This window comes from Mustela putorius, unplaced genomic scaffold, assembly GCF_011764305.1.
Source record: "Mustela putorius furo isolate JIRA1106 unplaced genomic scaffold, ASM1176430v1.1 tig00003964_pilon_pilon_pilon, whole genome shotgun sequence".
NCBI lineage: Eukaryota > Metazoa > Chordata > Mammalia > Carnivora > Mustelidae > Mustela > Mustela putorius.
Genome location: NW_025422108.1, coordinates 295101 through 312434, shown reverse-complemented (window position 1 = coordinate 312434; position 17334 = coordinate 295101). Strand labels below are relative to the sequence as shown.

The following is a 17334-nucleotide window of genomic DNA, read 5'->3' as shown; positions in this document are numbered from 1 at the left end:
AAAAAAAAATGAGATTAGGCACCAAACCTGGTATTCCACTAACAAACTTCAAGGGGTTCCATTTAGCTCTTATGTTAAGGATGAGTGAGGAAGATGTTGGGGAAATATTTATTAGTAATATTTACTGAGTGCCTCCTATGTGTCCTGCACCATTCAATATGCTAGGGAAAGACCAGTGATCAAAACAAACCAAATCACTGACCTTGGGGCAAGGGAGGCAACATTCTAGTAGTTACAAACATATGCCGAAGATGTCTCTAGCCCATGATCACTTTCCACAATAGCCTTCTTCATGATTAATCTCCTTCTCCCAGAGTAGACAAAGCAAACACACACACACACACACACATTACATTTAGACCCTAAATTTAAAGGATCACCATTTAATGTTGTCCAGTTAATCACCAATTAATATTGTCTGATTATACCTGAGCAAATCTGGCATTTCTCAAAGTGCGTAGAAGAAAAGAAGATGGGCCCAAAAAGGGGGCAAAGAGAAGGAATCTCCCCTGGTTTTCAATGCTGGATGTAAATTAGAATCATCTGGGGAGATTTAAAGAAATACCCATGTCTGGACACCGACTCCAGAGCAATTAAACCAGACTCTCTGGAGGTTGGATCCAGACATATTTATTTTTAAAGTTCCTCAGGTAATTCAAATGTGCAGGCAGATGAAAAACCATTGAAGTAATCAATACTCCAAAGGACTATCTCACTTTTTTTTTCCCCTGCTTCTTGGTATAGTTAGATAAGTGGATAGATAACTTGCATTCACCCCCTAAATCTTTTGCTATAATCCAGTCAGCAAGTCAGAATTTTGGGAATGGGAAAGGAATCAGATTTTGGGACAGCTGAGAAAAAGCCTAAAAAAGTGAAACTGACAATCATAAGGAGAATAACTTGGAGGTGGCATTGAAAGTAAGTGGGGAGAAGTTGAAATGCAAATATGATTTCTTAGATTTGAGTCTTAGCTTCACACCTGACTTTGAGATTTTCTCATTTATAAAACTGAAAAATATAATAAAAGACCTCTTCCTCATACCTTATAGGGCTCTACTGAGAATCAAGGGAGACAGTATTGGTAAAAGTTTATTGTAAGCCAAAAAACCTCTACTACTAGAAGTTTGAGGGATTATGTCCTAACAGATGAAGCAACATCAGAAAAAAAAAAAAAAAAAAAAAAAAAAAAAAAGCCCTAGTGAACAATGTCTAAAGCAGTGTCTTTACTATGGCTTTAGTATGCATTTAGATATGGCAAGGAAAACCAACACTTTTAGAGGTACACTTACCAACTAAAGTAATTTTCTTTATATACAAGGTATTTATGTTGTATATTTAACCAGCTAAGGTTTTTCTACAGAAGCTCTACTGGAAATCCTCACTAATAATGGCAGGAAACAAAAACTAATCAGCTGTTAACAATCCTATCAGATTATGCTACTTTAGTTTACAACCAAATAAGGAGGAGGAAAGGAAACGTGGTGGCAGGGGTGGGTGGGTGGGTAGTCTTACCAGTTCATGAAGAAAGCAGTAAATCTCTCTGATAGCAGATAAACTTCTTAGGCGCCAAGGCAATGAAAATGGTGTTGATCTATGTATCCACAGATGTGGCTCCAGGATCTAATCTGTCCAGCTGCTCAATATCAGGACAGCCACATGGGCAACACCTCAGGGAAGATAAATAGGAAACCTCTTAGTCAGGGAGATAAACACAATTGCTACCGCTAGTTCTTACATGGAAAACCTGCTGATTGTCACTGTTGGATGGAGGAAATGCTACCGAAATATTCTGAGGCAGAGAGAGCAAAAGACCTGACCACAAACCCAAGAGGTGATAGGATGCAGACAGACAAAAAGTTTTGCTTGTATCAATTCTCTCAAGGTGGATAAGTATAACCACTGGATTTCCTTAGGTATTAGATTGAGCAAATTTAGAAAGCATAAAACAATTGGGAAACTTGAATGTAAAGTAACATGTAAATTTGTATTACTTACACAATTATTAGGTGTAATATGTACAAGTTACCCTTCAAGTTTAGGGAAGATCAGAAATATAAAGTTTGGAGAGAAAAATGTGAGTTAGTATATCAGCCAATGGATCAACACCCTGTTCCATTAGCACCAATAAAAGTCAACCCAACCTTTATGTAAAGAATATCTTATACTAGCAGAGAGGAAGGGAGAAGGGAATAAAACTATCTAATGAAAAGAAGGTAGAAGATAACTTGTTTTAAATATAAACATTTTGGTCTTCTCAGAATTTTCAGTCAAGTAATATGCCAAATTCAGGAAACAACAAGGATATTTCAGAGCAAATCCATGCCTTTTTAAATTACTAAAGCCAACACATTATTATTCATTATGTGTGTATTTATTCTGCAATTACAACATGTAGATACAATCCTAGGCCTTGAGGAAGAAAAAGGAGAATCAACTTTCAAAAAGTTTACAAAGCACCAAGAGATGATGTCACATAAAAAGCAGCAATGCTTGAGTAGAAAATACAAGCCCTACAGCAAAAAGTACTGTAAATGGTGAAGAGGGAGGGAGATTCCTTCTAAAAGGCTTGATTGTGAAAGGATGAAGCTCCTTTTATTTTCTTGTCACTTTCATAACTTGACCTAAAATAGATTCTTCCTCGTTATAATCTCTTAGAGTATCTCTCAGTGGAATAAATAATCTTGGGTTATTTTTCAAGAAACTTACTTGAATTTCTGCCTCTAGTTTCAGTACGTTTCAGGACGTCAACCCTGAGACTAAAGGTCTAGAATGGTGTCCAGCCTCTGAGAGCAGTTCTAGGTCATTTCTGACTTGATTCAAACCTAGAAGAGGGGTTTATTACCAAGGGTATATCCATGGGCTGCCCATATTGATGGGCTCTTTGCCATTACATGTAAAACTGCTATAAGGAGGTACCCTGGTGGGACTTTTCATTCTTTCATCAAACTATGTCAAACCAGGAGGTGCTCTGAGGCATTCCTCAGATCTATAGTACAGCATCAGGTCAGCCTGGGGAGAGAAGTGGACACAAGTGGGTTCCTCAGGACCTAGATGGAAATGGGATGAGGTCCTGGAGAGCAGAGTTCTCTCAACAAAGATAATTTTGTTTTGTTTCTGGCTTTGTATTGAGAGCACTTCCTTGGTCTAGCTTTCATGTTTTCCTTAAGAAAGGGAAATACAAAAGTCATTTTCAAGTCATATAATACATATGTGCTCAAATGATAATATTGTCCTTAGATCACATAGCATTCAGATATTCTACTGGTTCTGATATTCAAAATGGCGAAAGCCACTGAATTTGAGAACATAATCCTGGTCTTTACCTAACAATGTTGGCAACTATTTACCAGAGAATTTTTCAGAGTTCTATAAAGTGGGTGTCGATGGTACCCAAAGCAGGCATCAGTAATCTTCACTGGAACAGAATGAATGGGAAGGAAGGAAGCTAGAAACTTTCTGTTTGGGGTAGTTGTAGTTTAATGTGCTTTATTACATCCCTGGATTGACTTGTATAAGGCACATACACACACACACACACACAAAACCAGTCAATTTCAGTGAACACAAAACAAAATACCTAAAACCAGGTATTTATATCGTATGTAGATAATCACTGCTTGACTGACTGAATTTTTCATGTTCTAACCAGCTGTTTTGGCATTTTGTAGACACAGCCTGAAGAATTCCATCTACATTCTATCAGTCCTAAATTAAAGTGACAATGTGTTTGTGTTTAGTAGATTTTTCTAAAATTGATAACATTGTAAACAATTAGACGGTTGGCCCAGCTTCCTAAAATATAGACATTTCCCACAGTAGATTGGTTGTTCCAAAAAAAACCAGTTTCCTCATTTCAAAAGAGCATTACAGAGACCACAGTACTAAACTGACCACCTCTTTTTCTTGTTTCCAGGATCCACTTTTCAATACCTCGCTTAAGTGGTACGTAAATTTATTTTAAATGGCTTACCTCCATTTAGGTGTCTATCAAGAGAAATGGAAACGTCTGTTCCAAAGTTATCAAAAATTTCCTGATAACAATTTTTTTTTTATTTAATTAAAAAATGAGAGAGAGAAAATCAAATCATGTCACAGGCAGGTGGAAGGACACCGCAGGCAGGACTGTGTTTTCCAATGGCATCCAGCGAGATAATGAGTCCATGTCTATGGAAATTGATTCATTAATATTTCATCGAGGCAGCTTCAGAGCAATTCAAGAACCGGCTCCCAGGAATTCAATCAGTAAATTCAATGAATTGTTGAGCTTAAAATACCAGGGGGGCAAAAATATACATATATTTGGCATGTGTGCATATTTATACATACTGATGTAACATGTATATGCACCTGAATACAGGCATACATATTAAAACACAGCACATGTAAGAGACTGTCATTTCTAGGCATAAACCCAGTCTCACCTGCCTATATTCTTTACTTAGGAAGAATTACTAAATAAAAATTCACTCCATTTAATATCATTCTGTTCAGTACCTGACATGCAAAACAAGTTTAAAAAAAATATTGGCCACAACTTGTTCACTGTTAATCATATGTTAATCAATACAGTCCCTTCAATCAATTAACAGCACATAAAGAGCTCTCGAGGACTCATGTTGAGAGCAGAAAAAGAGGGGATCAAATACTTCACGGAGGAAAGGCTGCTGGTCTGGGGAAGAACAGGTATTTTTTTTTTTTTTTTTTATTTTATTTATTTATTTGACAGAGAGAGATTGCAAGTAGGCAGAGAGGCAGGCGGGGCGGGGGGGCGGGGGAGGAAGCAGGCTCCCTGCTGAGCAGAGAGCCTGATGTGGGGCTCAATCCCAGGATCTTGGGATCATGACCTGAGCTGAAGGCAGAGGCTTAACCCACTGAGCCAAACAGGCACCCCGCAGTACAGGAAATTTACCATGTGATATGTACATTGAGAAGGACCAGTTAGGGAAATAGATTCAAATTATCATGTTGGCTAAGTAATTGGTCTTTGGGTGTCCCTAAACATCAACCTATAAATAATTTTATTTTCATTTTGGATCAGTGTCTTCTAGCCCTTGTCTAACTAACCTGTATTGATGTCTTTTTAATTAAACCATGCGTGATATGCTCGCTTGGCAGTGGGGCATACTGAGTGTGCATGCTAGGAATTCCAGATAAGGTAATTATGCTATTTGTCACTGTCATGATTAAAGTGTGACAGCTGTTATGACAACTGTGCCACTGTTTTGTCACAATACTCTGTCATCCATAACAAAATTAGCTGTCGCACTCAAAGGTACACACTTGCTGCTATTTCTTTCTGAAGTGAACAATAAGAAAATCGAGAGGGAATATTACATGAACTCTGTGACAAGCAAGAAAAGCAACATCTTTATTTTTTTTTTCTTTAAATGATGATATAACCTGCCTGCATTGCAAATGCAGATAGGTCACCTCTAGCAAACAAGCTGTCACAAGGATCCAATCCACCACTAATCTAGCTAACAAGATCTCAGTATGTGAGGGGATTGCTTCATAATTTGAATCTGCCTTGTCAGGCAAGCCTTTTAGATGTTACCCAAATTCGCATTGGCTGGAACAGTTACTGCCTGTCAAGGTGGAAAATTGCAAATGCAGAGTTATAATAGGAAGTAGGAGACTGACTCACCCTTTCCTTTGGGCGTCAGTCAAGTGGAGCAAACTAGGCAGTGCTTCCTGCACCTCCCTGAAGAGAGCTGTCCCTCCTCCCACTCCACTGTACCCAGGACTGGGAAGGATGTTCCCAGGAGCTGACTCCACCTCCCTCAAGGGAGCTGTCCTTCCTCCTGCACCACTGCCCCCAGGTCTGGGAAAGATGCTCCCAGGAGCTGACTCCAAATAGAGATGTAAAGTGTCAGACGATGGTAGTTATTAATGTTAACCAGTACTGTTTCTTACAAAGCCCTAAAACTGTACCATAAAACCACAGTAGACACTGATGTGAAGAGACAGATGGCTACAATAATAGCACCATTATTCTATAGCTTTGGGTGAAGTGGGTATTGCATATGTTCCATAAATTTTAAAGAAAAAAAAAAGTCCATGTGGATGTCTATTCATAATGAAAAAAGAAAAAAACTGTAACATCAGACACCTTGAATGCTTTAGAAAGAAAGTATGTCTTGTCAGATATGCATACCTAGGTGAACATATTTCCTATCTTAAAAATTAAAGGGAGAACAGCTGTAATTATAATTTTGCAACAAATGATTAATTTTATCTATTCACAATATACTTAAATGTACCAATAACTTAACCAGCAAATATAATGTGCACTTTTAATAAGGATACTGTTTAAATCATGCCCATCTGCACTGTCTCTCCCGGGCCTCTTCTCCAAAAACAATCCTGGAACAGAAAAGTGAATTATTTCAAACAATTATAATGATTACAAATGAACTGTTACCACCTGCTGCTGACTCTTGGCAGTCGTCAGTCAATGAAAGGTTTAATTAGAATATTTATCAACAATGACCAAAACTCCTTTTGATTTGTCCCTGATTTCTCAATGTGGGAAAGAGAAACTCTTTGCAAATTCAAACAATTAAGAGATGCTGAGAAGGAAACTGCTTGAAAATATTTCAAATCAGGACAACTATGCTTTATTCAATTGCTCTAATTGGTTTTCTCTGCCACAGGTACGAGAGGTCCTTGATGATTCCTATCACTTTTGATGAATGTGCCCTTTCTATATCAGTCAAAGGAGACCAAGAACATTTATTGCCATATATTATTATTACCAAGCATATAGCAGATCACATGTGTGTTGTAGATGAAGGAAGCAATCAATGGCTGTTTCTTTGTAATGAATGTTCATACATTCTTAGCATTTAGAGAGAGCATCTTTTTTTTTTTTTTTTTTAAGATTTTATTTATTTATTTGACAGACAGAGATCACAAGAAGATAGAGAGGCAGGCAGGCAGAAAGAGAGGAGGAAGCAGGCTCCCCGCTGAGCAGAGAGCCTGATGTGGGACTCGATTCCAGGAACATGAGATCATGACCTGAGCCGAAGGCAGAGGCTTAACCCTCTGAGCCACCTAGGTGCCCTAGAGAGAGCATCTTTGTTAACTCTGTTTCCATTCATCCTGAGACTTGCCTGTTGTTAAGTGTCCATCTTCAGGGTCCACCTCCAATGCCATCTCTTTATGAAGCCTTTGCTGAAATGTCATCCCAAGTGTTCTTGCCCTTCCTTTTTTTTTTTTTTTTTTTTTTTTTAAGCTCTCACAACACCACTTACTGCTTGTTTTTTTATGTTAGGCATCAAATGCATTCGATCTGGGATAATAATTATTTGTGTGCTTTTCTTACCCATGAGTTCCCAGAGCACTGATCAAGAAACACTTCCCTGAATCTTTTAATTCCTCACATAATCTAATATACAACCTGCCACACAGTAGGTCCTTTTGTTCATATTTATGAAGCAAATCACTTATTGCATAATTGAATGTTGAAAAGAGTGTGTATTACAGTATCTGCAGTTAAGTGATACTAAAGAATTTAGGAGCTTTTTAATGTCCATAACTTTTTATAAGTGAACATGAAATATTTAAACAAAAGCTCTTAAGTGATACTAATCAGACCACCCATAACATCATCTGCTATACCCAGGTGGGATGTGAGATGATGGGACACCTGAAATAGCCATAGTAACAAAGGCTCCTAATTAAAGGGGGTGTTCCAATCACAGAGATAACTTACTCTTTCTGAAGCCAGGGAGCTCTAGACAACACCACTCTGTATAGCCAAGAAGGCATCTATATACATTCATAGGTAGTATCAAAAAGAACAAAATTTTTTTGCAGAAGGCAATTACACTGGTGGATAACTGCACTTCTAGAATTCCACAGGTCTGTGAAATTAGCAACTAAGAACCAAGATAGTTACAGCAATCAAAACATAGTAGAGGAGGAAGCAAGGTGGTGGAGGAGTAGCAGACTGAAATATCATTAGGTCACAGGACTTTAGCTAGATAGTTATCAAACCATTCCAAACACCTACAAACTCAACAGGAGATAGAAGAGAAGAAAAGCAGCAATTCTAGGAGCAGAAAATTGACCACTCTCTGGAAGGTAGGACATACAGAGAAGTGAATCCAAACCGACCGAAAGATAGACTGTGGGGGTAGGGGCCAGCCTCTGGCAAGCGATGAAGTGGTGGAGCACAAAATCAGAACTTTTAGAAGTTTGCTCCACTAGGGAAATTTTCTCCAGAGACTGAGCAGGGTGGAGCCCTCACGGGGACAGTGTGGTCTCAGGCCCCAAGGGGTCACAAAAAGACCAGGGGTGCCTGGGTGCGACAGAACTGCCAGGTATCAGATGGGAAAGCTTGCTAAAGAGACGGAACTGAAAAGTATGCTCTCAGCTCAGGGTTACCTAAAACCTTGAACCAAGGCACAGTCAAGCAACTGGTCTTTGAGGAGGGACCCCACTAGTGGCAGGTCTGGAGAGCCGCCCCCCTTCCTCCTCTGGGAGGGGCAGCACGGCAGCATGCTGCAGGAATCGGCTGTGTTTGGAGACTCCAAACATGGCCATATGCCAGAGATAGAAATGCTCAGTCATAGGATGGGTGAGCACGGAGCGTAGCCGGAGACCAGGGAGACAGGGGGGATTAACTGCTTTTCTCTAAGGGTGCACTAAGGAGTAGGGCCCTGAGTTCTCAGCTCCTCCAGGCCGGAGATTGGGAGGCTGCCATTTACATTCCCATCCTCCAAAGCTCTACGGAAAAGTGTTCAGGGAAGAAAAGCTACCGAATGTGAACCAGAGCAGATTACTTACCCTGGCCCCTGGCAAGGGCAGTGCAATTCCGCCTCGGGCAAAGACATTTGGGAATCACTGTAACAGGCCCCTACCCCAGAAGATCAGTAAGAACATCCAGCCAAGACCATGTTCACCGATCAATGAGAACTGCTGAACTCCAGAGCTAGAGGAAATCAGTGCACAGAATTCATGGCTTTCTTATATCCTTTTGTCTTGTAAAGTTAAATTTTTTTAATTTTACTTTTTCATATTCTATTTTTTTAAATTTTTCCTCATTCCTCTTTTAACATTTTTAACTATTTTATCTTAACAATACAATTAAAAAAATCTATTTAAATTTTCACTGTTATATTCATATATTATCCCTTCATTGTATTTAACCTTATATTTTATATACATATGGGGTTTTTTTTTCTTTAAAATTTTGGGATGCAATTTCTTCTAATAGATGAAAATATACCATAAATCTAGCACATGGCTTTATTCTAGTCTCCAGCCTGATCACATTCTCTTTTCTTTTTTTTTTACTTTCTTTTTCCACCTGACTTATCAATTCCTTTTTTAGAATCTTTCTTTAATTTTCATCTTTATAGTCATATTCCATCCTTTCATTGTGCTTACCCTTATTTCTTTATATATGTAAGTTTTTCTTTCTTTAAAATTCTGGGAGGTAGTTTATCCTAAAAGACCAGAATACACACAAAATCAAGTGGGTGGCTCTGTCCTATCCACCAATCTAATATATATATATATTTAAATTAATTAATTATTTTCAGCCATTCTTCTCCCCCTGGTTTTAGATCTTTACTGATTTGGTGAGTGTATGTTTTTCTGGGATCTTTCCCACACTCTTATTGTTTTATTCTATTGTTCATATATTCTTATCTGGATAAAATGACAAGGCAGAAAAACTCACCACAAAAAAAAAAAAAAAAGAAAGAAAGAAGAGGCAGTACCAATGGCTAGAGACCTAATCAATATGGACATTGGAAATACATCAAAACTAGAGTTCAGAATGACAATTATGAAGATGCTAGTTGGGCTCAAAAAAGGCATGGAAGATATTAGAGAAACCCTGTCTGGAGAAATAAAAGCCCTTTCTGGAGAAATGAAAGAACTAAAATCTAACCAAGTTGAAATTTTAAAAAGCTATATTAATTAAGTGCAATAAAAAATGGAGGCTCTTACTGCTAGGATAAATGAGGCAGAAGAAAGAATTAGTGATATAGAAGACCAAATGACACAGAATAAATAAGTTGAGCAAGAGACAACAACTATTGGACCAAGAGGGGAGAATTCCAGAGAAAACTGATACCATAAGATGAAACAATATTGGAATAATTGGGATCCCAGAAGAAGAAGAAAGAGAGGGACAGAAGGTATATTGGAGTGAATTATAATAGAGAACTTCCCTAATATGGCAAAGGGAAGAAGTATCAAAATCCAGGAGGCACAGAGAACCCCCTCCAAATCAATAAAAATAGGTCCACACCCCATCATCTAATAGTAAAACTTGTAAGTCTTAATGACAAAGAGAAAATCCTGAAAGCAGCTCAGGACAAGACTATAACAGACAATGGTAGAAATATTAGATTGGCAGCAGACTTACCTACAGAGACCTGGCAGGCCAGGAGGAACTGGCATGACATATTCAGAGCACTAAACATGAAAAATATGCAGCCAGGAATACTATATCCAGCTAAGATGTCAAAGAAAATAGAAGGAGAGATAAAAAGCTTACAGGACAAATAAAAAATAAAAGAATTTGCAAATGCCAAACCAGCCCTACACGAAATACTGAAAGGGTCCTCTAAGCAAAGAGAGAGCCTAAAAGTAACAGACCAGAAAGGAACAGAGACAATATACAGTAGCAGTCACATTACAGGCAATACATCGGCACTAAATTCTTATCTTTCAGTAGTTATCCTGAATGTTAATGGGCTAAATGCCCCAATAAAAAGACACAGGGTATAAGAATGGGTATAAAAACAAGACCCATCGATATGCTATCTACAAGAAACTAATTTTAGACCCAAAGACACCTCCAGATTTAAAGTAAGGGGGTGGAAAGCAATTTACCATGATAATGGACATCAAAAGGAAGTTGGAGTGGCAATCCATATATCAGATAAATTAGATTTTAAGCCAAAGACTATAATAAGAGAGGAGGAAGGTCACTACATCACGCTTAAAGGGTCTATCCAATAAGAAGAGCTAACAATTTCAAATATCTATGCCCCTAACATGGGAGCAGCCAATTATATAAAACAATTAATAACAAAATCAAAGAAACACATTGACAATTATATGATAATAGTAAGGGACTTAAACACTCCCCTCACTGAAATAGATCACCCAAGCAAAAGATCAACAAGGAAATAAGGGCTTTAAATGACACACTGGACCAGATGGACATCACAGACATATTCAAAACATTCCATCCCAAAACAACAGAATACACATACTTCTCTAGTGCACATGGAACACTCAACAGGATAGATCACATCCTGGGTCACAAATAAGGTCTCAACTAGTACCAAATGACTAGAATCATTCCCTGCATATTTGCAGACCACAATGCTCTGAAGCTAGAACTCAATCACAAGAGGAAATTTGGAAAGAACTCAAATACATGGACACTAAAGAGCATCCTATTAGAGAATGAATGGGTCAACCAGGAAATTAAAGAAGAATTGAAAAAAATCATGGAAACAAATGAAAATGAAAACACAACTATTCAAAATATGTGGGATGCAGCAAAGGTTGGTTGTCCTGAGAGGAAAGTATATAGTGATATAAGCCTTTCTCAAGAGACAAGAAAGGTCTCAAGTATGCAACCTAATCCTACACCAAAGGAGTTGAAGAAAGAATATCAAAGAAAGCCTAAACACAGCAGGAGAAGAGAAATAATAAAGATCAAAGCAGAAATCAATGAGCTAGAAATCAAAAAAACAGTAGAACAGATCAATGAAACTAGGAGCTGGTTCTGTGAAAGAATTAATAAAATTGATAAATCCCTGGCCAGACTTATCAAAAAGAAAAGAGAAAGGACCCAAATTAATAAAATCATGAATGAAAGAGGAGAGATCATGACCAACACCAAAGAAATATAAGCAATTATAAGAACATATTATGAGCAACTCTATGCCAGCAAATTTGACAATGTGGAAGAAATGGATGCATTCCTAGGGATGTATAAACTACCAAAACTGAACCAGGAAAAAATAGAAGACTTGAACAGATCCATAACCAGTAAGGAGATTGAAGCATTTCTCAAAAGTCTTCCAACAAAGAAGAGCCCAGGGCCAGACAGCTACCCAGCGAAATTCTACCAAACATTTATAGAAGAATTAATACCTATTTCCCTAACACTGACCCAAAAAATAGAAATGGAAGGAAAACTCTCAAACTCATTTTATGAGGCCAGCATTACCTTGATACCAAAACCAGACAAGACACCATCAAAAGAAGAATTACAGACCAATATCCTTTATGAATACAGATGTGAAAATTCTCACCAAAATACCAGCCAATAGGATTCAACAGTACATTAAAAGGATCATTCACATGACAAGTGGGATTTATTCCAGGCTGCAAGGCTGGTTCAACATCCACAAATCAATCACTGTGATACAACACATTAATAAAAGAAAGAACAAGAACCATATGATACCCTCAGTCGATGCTGAACAAGCATTTGACAAAGTACAGCATCCATTCTTGATGAAATTTCTTCACAGTGTACAGATAGAGGGTACCTCAATATCACAAAAGCCATCTATGAAAAACTCACAGCGAATATCATTCTCAATGGGGAAAAACTGAGAGCTTTTCCACTAAGGTCAGGAACACAACAGGGATGTCCACTATTACCACTGCTATTCAACACCATACTAGAAGTTCTTGCCTCAGCAATCAGACTACAAAAAGAAATAAAAGGCATGTGAATTGGCAAAGAAAAAAGTCAAACTCTCACTCTTTGCAGATGATATGATATGTTATGTGGAAAACCCAACAGACTCCCCTCCAAAACTGCTGGAACTCATACAGGAATTCAGTAAAGTGTCATGATATAAAGTCAATGCATAGAAATCAGTTGCATTTCTATACACCAACAGCAAGACAAAAGAAAGAGAAATTAAGGAGTTGATCCCATTTACAAGTGCACCCAAAACCATAAGATACCTAGGAATAAACCTAACCAAAGAGGCAAAGAGTCTGTACTCAGAAAACTATAAAGTACTCATGAAAGAAATTGAGGAAGACACAGAAATGGAAAAATGTTCCATGCTCATGATTTCAAAGAACAAGTACTGTGAAAATGTCAATGCCACCTAAAGCAATCTACACATTTAATGTAATCCCTATCAAAATACCATAAACTTTTTTTTTCAAAGAAATGGAGCAAATAATCCTAAAATTTATATGGAACCAGAAAAGACCCCAAACAGCCAGAGGAATGTTGAAAGAAAGCCAAAGTTGGTGGCATCACAATTCCAGACTTCAAGCTCTATTACAAAGTTGTTATCAAGACAATTTGGTATTGGCACAAAAACAGACACAGAGATCAATGGGACAGAACAGAGAGCCCAGAAATAAAGACCCTCAACACTATGGTCAACTAATCTTCAACAAAGCAGGAAAGAATGTCCAATGAAAAAAAGACAGTCTCTTCAACAAATTGTGTTGGGAAAATTGGATAGCCACATGCAGAAGAATGAAACTGGACCATTTCCTTACACCACACACAAAAATAGACTCTACATGGATGAAAGACTTCAATGTGAGACAGGAATCCATGCAAATTGTTGAGGTGAACACAGGCAGCAACTCTTTGACCTCAGCTGCTGTGACTTCTTCTTACAAACATCACCAAAGGCAACGGAAGAAAGGGCAAAAATGAACTACTGGGACCTCATCAAGATCAAAAGGAAACAGTCAACAACACCAAAGGACAACTGACAGAATGGGAAAAGATGGTCACAAATGACATATCAGAGAAAGGGCTGATACCCAAAATCTATTAAGAACTTACCCAATTCAACGCTCAAAGAACAAATAATCCAATCAAGAAATGGGCAGAAGACATAAACAGATATTTCTGCAAAGAAGAAGACATTCAAATGGCCAACAGATACATGAAAAAGTGCTCCACATCACTCAGCATCAGGGAAATACATATCAAAAGCACAATGCGATACCACCCCATACCAATCAGAATGGCTAAAATTAAACAAGTCAGGAAACGACAGATGTTGGAAAGGATGCAGAGAAAGTGGAACCCTCCTACACTGTTGTTGGGAATGCAAGTTGGTATAGCCACTCTGGAAAACAGCATAAAGGTTCCTCAAAAAGTTGAAAATAGAGCTATCCTCCAACCTAGCAATCACACTACTGGGTATTTACCCTAAAGGTATAAATGTAGTGATCTGAAGGGGCACATGCACCCAAATGTTTATAGCAGCAATGTGCATAACAGCCAAACTAGGTAAAGAACCCAGATGTCCATCTACAGAAGAATGGATAATGAAGATGGGAGATATATATATAGTGGATGGAACTAAAGGGTATCATACTGAGTGAAATAAGTCAATCAGAGAAAGACAATTATCATATGATCTCTCTGATATGAGGAATTTGGAGGCAGGATGGGGGTTTGGGGGTAGGGAAGGAAAAAATGAAACAAGATGGGATTGGAAGGAGACAAACCATGAGAGACTTAATCTCACAAATAAACTAAGGGTTGCTGGGGGGTGGGGCGTAGGGAGGGGGTGGTTGGGTTATGGACATTGGGGAGGTATGTGCTATGATGAGTGCTGTGAAATGTGTAAGCCTGGTGATTCACAGACCTGTAGCCCTGGGGAAATAATACATTATATGTTAATAAAAATAATTTTTTAAAAATATGGTAGATGGGTGGTATAGAGCAATGGCAAACTGAACTTAGAAGTCTGAAATTAGGTAACGTCTAGTACCAGGAACCTAAAACACCACAATAAGATGGGAATAGAGAGGTCCAAAGATGACACATAATTAGCAACAGGTAGGAAGAAGAAAATCCAACTCATAATCTATTGGAACTTTGCACACTTCTCCCTAGTAGGGAGAATCAGTAAGTACCGGAATCCACTAGAGCTTTATTTGAACTTAATTTTTTTTTTTTTTTGTTTGCTTGTTTTCAGTTACTTATGTAGTAACTTAAATATTTTATCTCATTATAAGGGCTTGGTTTCTTTTTTGTGAGGGGAGAGGGGCTTGGTTTCTTTAAAGGCACAACTTAACCATTATTATTTAAAGGTATAATTTAACCGAAATAATGAGGGGCACCAATCCAGTAACCAATCCAATACAGTGATTCCATATCAGAGAGATCATATTTCTCTGATTGACTTATTTCACTCAGTATGATACCCTTTAGTCCATGAGGGGCACCAATCCAGTAACTTAAGTGACCTTGATATGGTGACACTGTATTAGTTGCTGAACAATGCCTTTTTCCTTTACATATCCAAGCCCTTGTACTTGTGCCCTGAGAATTAATCTCATGGGTTCCTCAATGATCTAATGGGATCTGCTTTCTTGGGTTCTACTTCTAAGCTACAGACAGGGTACCTCCATGATTGGTTTATCTAATTACACACTTGAAACACCTGCTGACTCTAACAGAATTCACATATTACTAATTTATCCTCATCCTCAGCAACAACAAAATGATGGTTTGTAAACCATTATCCTCTCAGAGAGGCTTTTTATAAAGCTTTGTTAAGGTCAGATGGCATCTCAGTGATGTCACAGAGTCAGCGAAAGTTGCGAGGCAAACACTGAACAGGCTGAAAGAGGCTAAGAGGCACATAAGCTCCGAATGATTTCTGCATTGTTAAGTGGTGGGGGAAATTCAAAAGAAGAATATTTCATGACATGGGAAAGTTATATAAAATTCAAATTTCAGTTCAATACATAAAGTTTCATTGGGACATGGCCATGCTCATTTGTTTATGTGTTGTCTAAGGTAGTTTTGGGCTATAATACAGTTAAGGGCTTGAGACTGAGATAATGTGGCCTGCAAAGGCTAAAATATTTATTATCTGGTCCTTTACAGAAAAAGTTTGCAGACCCCTACACTAGTGATCTATTCCTTTTCCTTCCTTCTTACTTGCAATGGAAAATGTGCTTGGTTTTGCGATTATATTGGGTTCTCAAGCTGCGGCCCTCTAACAGCATGTGTACAAGTGCGGGCACACACAGACATGCACACACACTCTCTCTTTCAGTCTCTCTCTTATTTTGTCTCCTTTTATTCTGCCTTCTCACTTCTGATCTGACAAAGGAAATCTGAGCAGCATCTGGTTCAGAACCAATTCTATTTCCTTTTCCTGGCCACAAGAATGGAGTTTTTGAAAAAGGGAACTGAAACTTGAAAGCAGAGAGAATCACCTTTTATTACTGCATGCTGCTGCCTACTCTGGCCCAGCTCCTAGAAGCCAGGGTCTCTAACATATGCTACAACTTTTCTCCAGGCTTTCTGTGTGGAGAGCATTGCAAAAGGGAATAGACCTTTCTCTTATTGCAATTTCCTATCAAGAAGCCTTGTGGCCAGAAAACAGAAGAGAAAAATTTTAAATCTGAGCACAAATGAGAAGGAGTTGGAATAACCTATCGAGTCTACAGAAAGCATTTTCTTTTTTTACGCTTAATTTAAATAAAAAGCATCCAGAGTATGAGCCTTGATCAATAACAATAATTTCTATGTTCCTTTCCCCTAGGAAATGGCGTTGTGAGAAGAATACCCTTTGGACACACATAAAGGGGAAAAGGAGAGGAAAAAAAAAATGAAAGAAATGCCTCAAACTTTCACGTTATTTGTAGAAGTTTGTAGATGGAACTATACTGATAATATGTTAATAGATCTGAATTTTGGAAGGGACATTTCTTTTGCACAAATATTCTGGAACTATGATTGAATGACTCTGGAAAGACAGAAAGATTCTAAGACTCTGGCATCTTCAACAGCAGCACAATGGAGTAGGAGGAGTGAGAAAACCTAAACTCTGATCTTCGGGGACCAGGCTTATTATTATAGACCTGACCCCTAAATTTTTGAGTCTCAGTTTTAGTTTCCTGAATTTTTAAAGAAGGATAATGATGCCTCTCCAAATTACCTCAAGGATGTGATAACATAAGTTAAAAGCATGTTATTGATTATATAGAACTAATCTCTTTTCAGATATGGCTTTATCACTACTTAATTCATTGAGCTTTATCTCCTTGCTCAATTAATCAGTTTCCTTTTATGGAAAAAAATGGAACTTTTAAATCCAATCTCTATGTTGAAGCAGAAAATGCATTTCCTGGTGTCTACAAAAAATATCAGTAAGTAAAAATGAGGGACCCAGAGTTAAGATTCTCAGGGTAGTTGTACCTAATGGGCTCCCCTTTCAAGGCAAGGTAGCTGGGACCTGAATGGATAAATTACTCCATGAGCCACCATGTTCCCAGAATAAAACAATGCCAAATGTCTTCTGGAAGAAACAAAATGAACAAAACAAGACCCATTTTATAGTT

The 17334-nt window shown here is 38.0% G+C and overlaps 1 long non-coding RNA gene across 1 annotated transcript in view; it reads left to right on the top strand.

The window, feature by feature from the left end:
• The window catches only part of LOC123389269, a 45872-nt gene extending 29096 nt beyond the window's left edge, over nt 1–16776 (top strand). Inside the window, exons 4-5 of the long non-coding RNA XR_006603849.1 lie at nt 3914–3942; nt 16536–16776. This is a non-coding gene — a long non-coding RNA (uncharacterized LOC123389269). The remainder of the gene's footprint in view (nt 1–3913; nt 3943–16535) is intronic.
• The last annotated feature ends 558 nt before the right edge of the window (nt 16777–17334 follow it).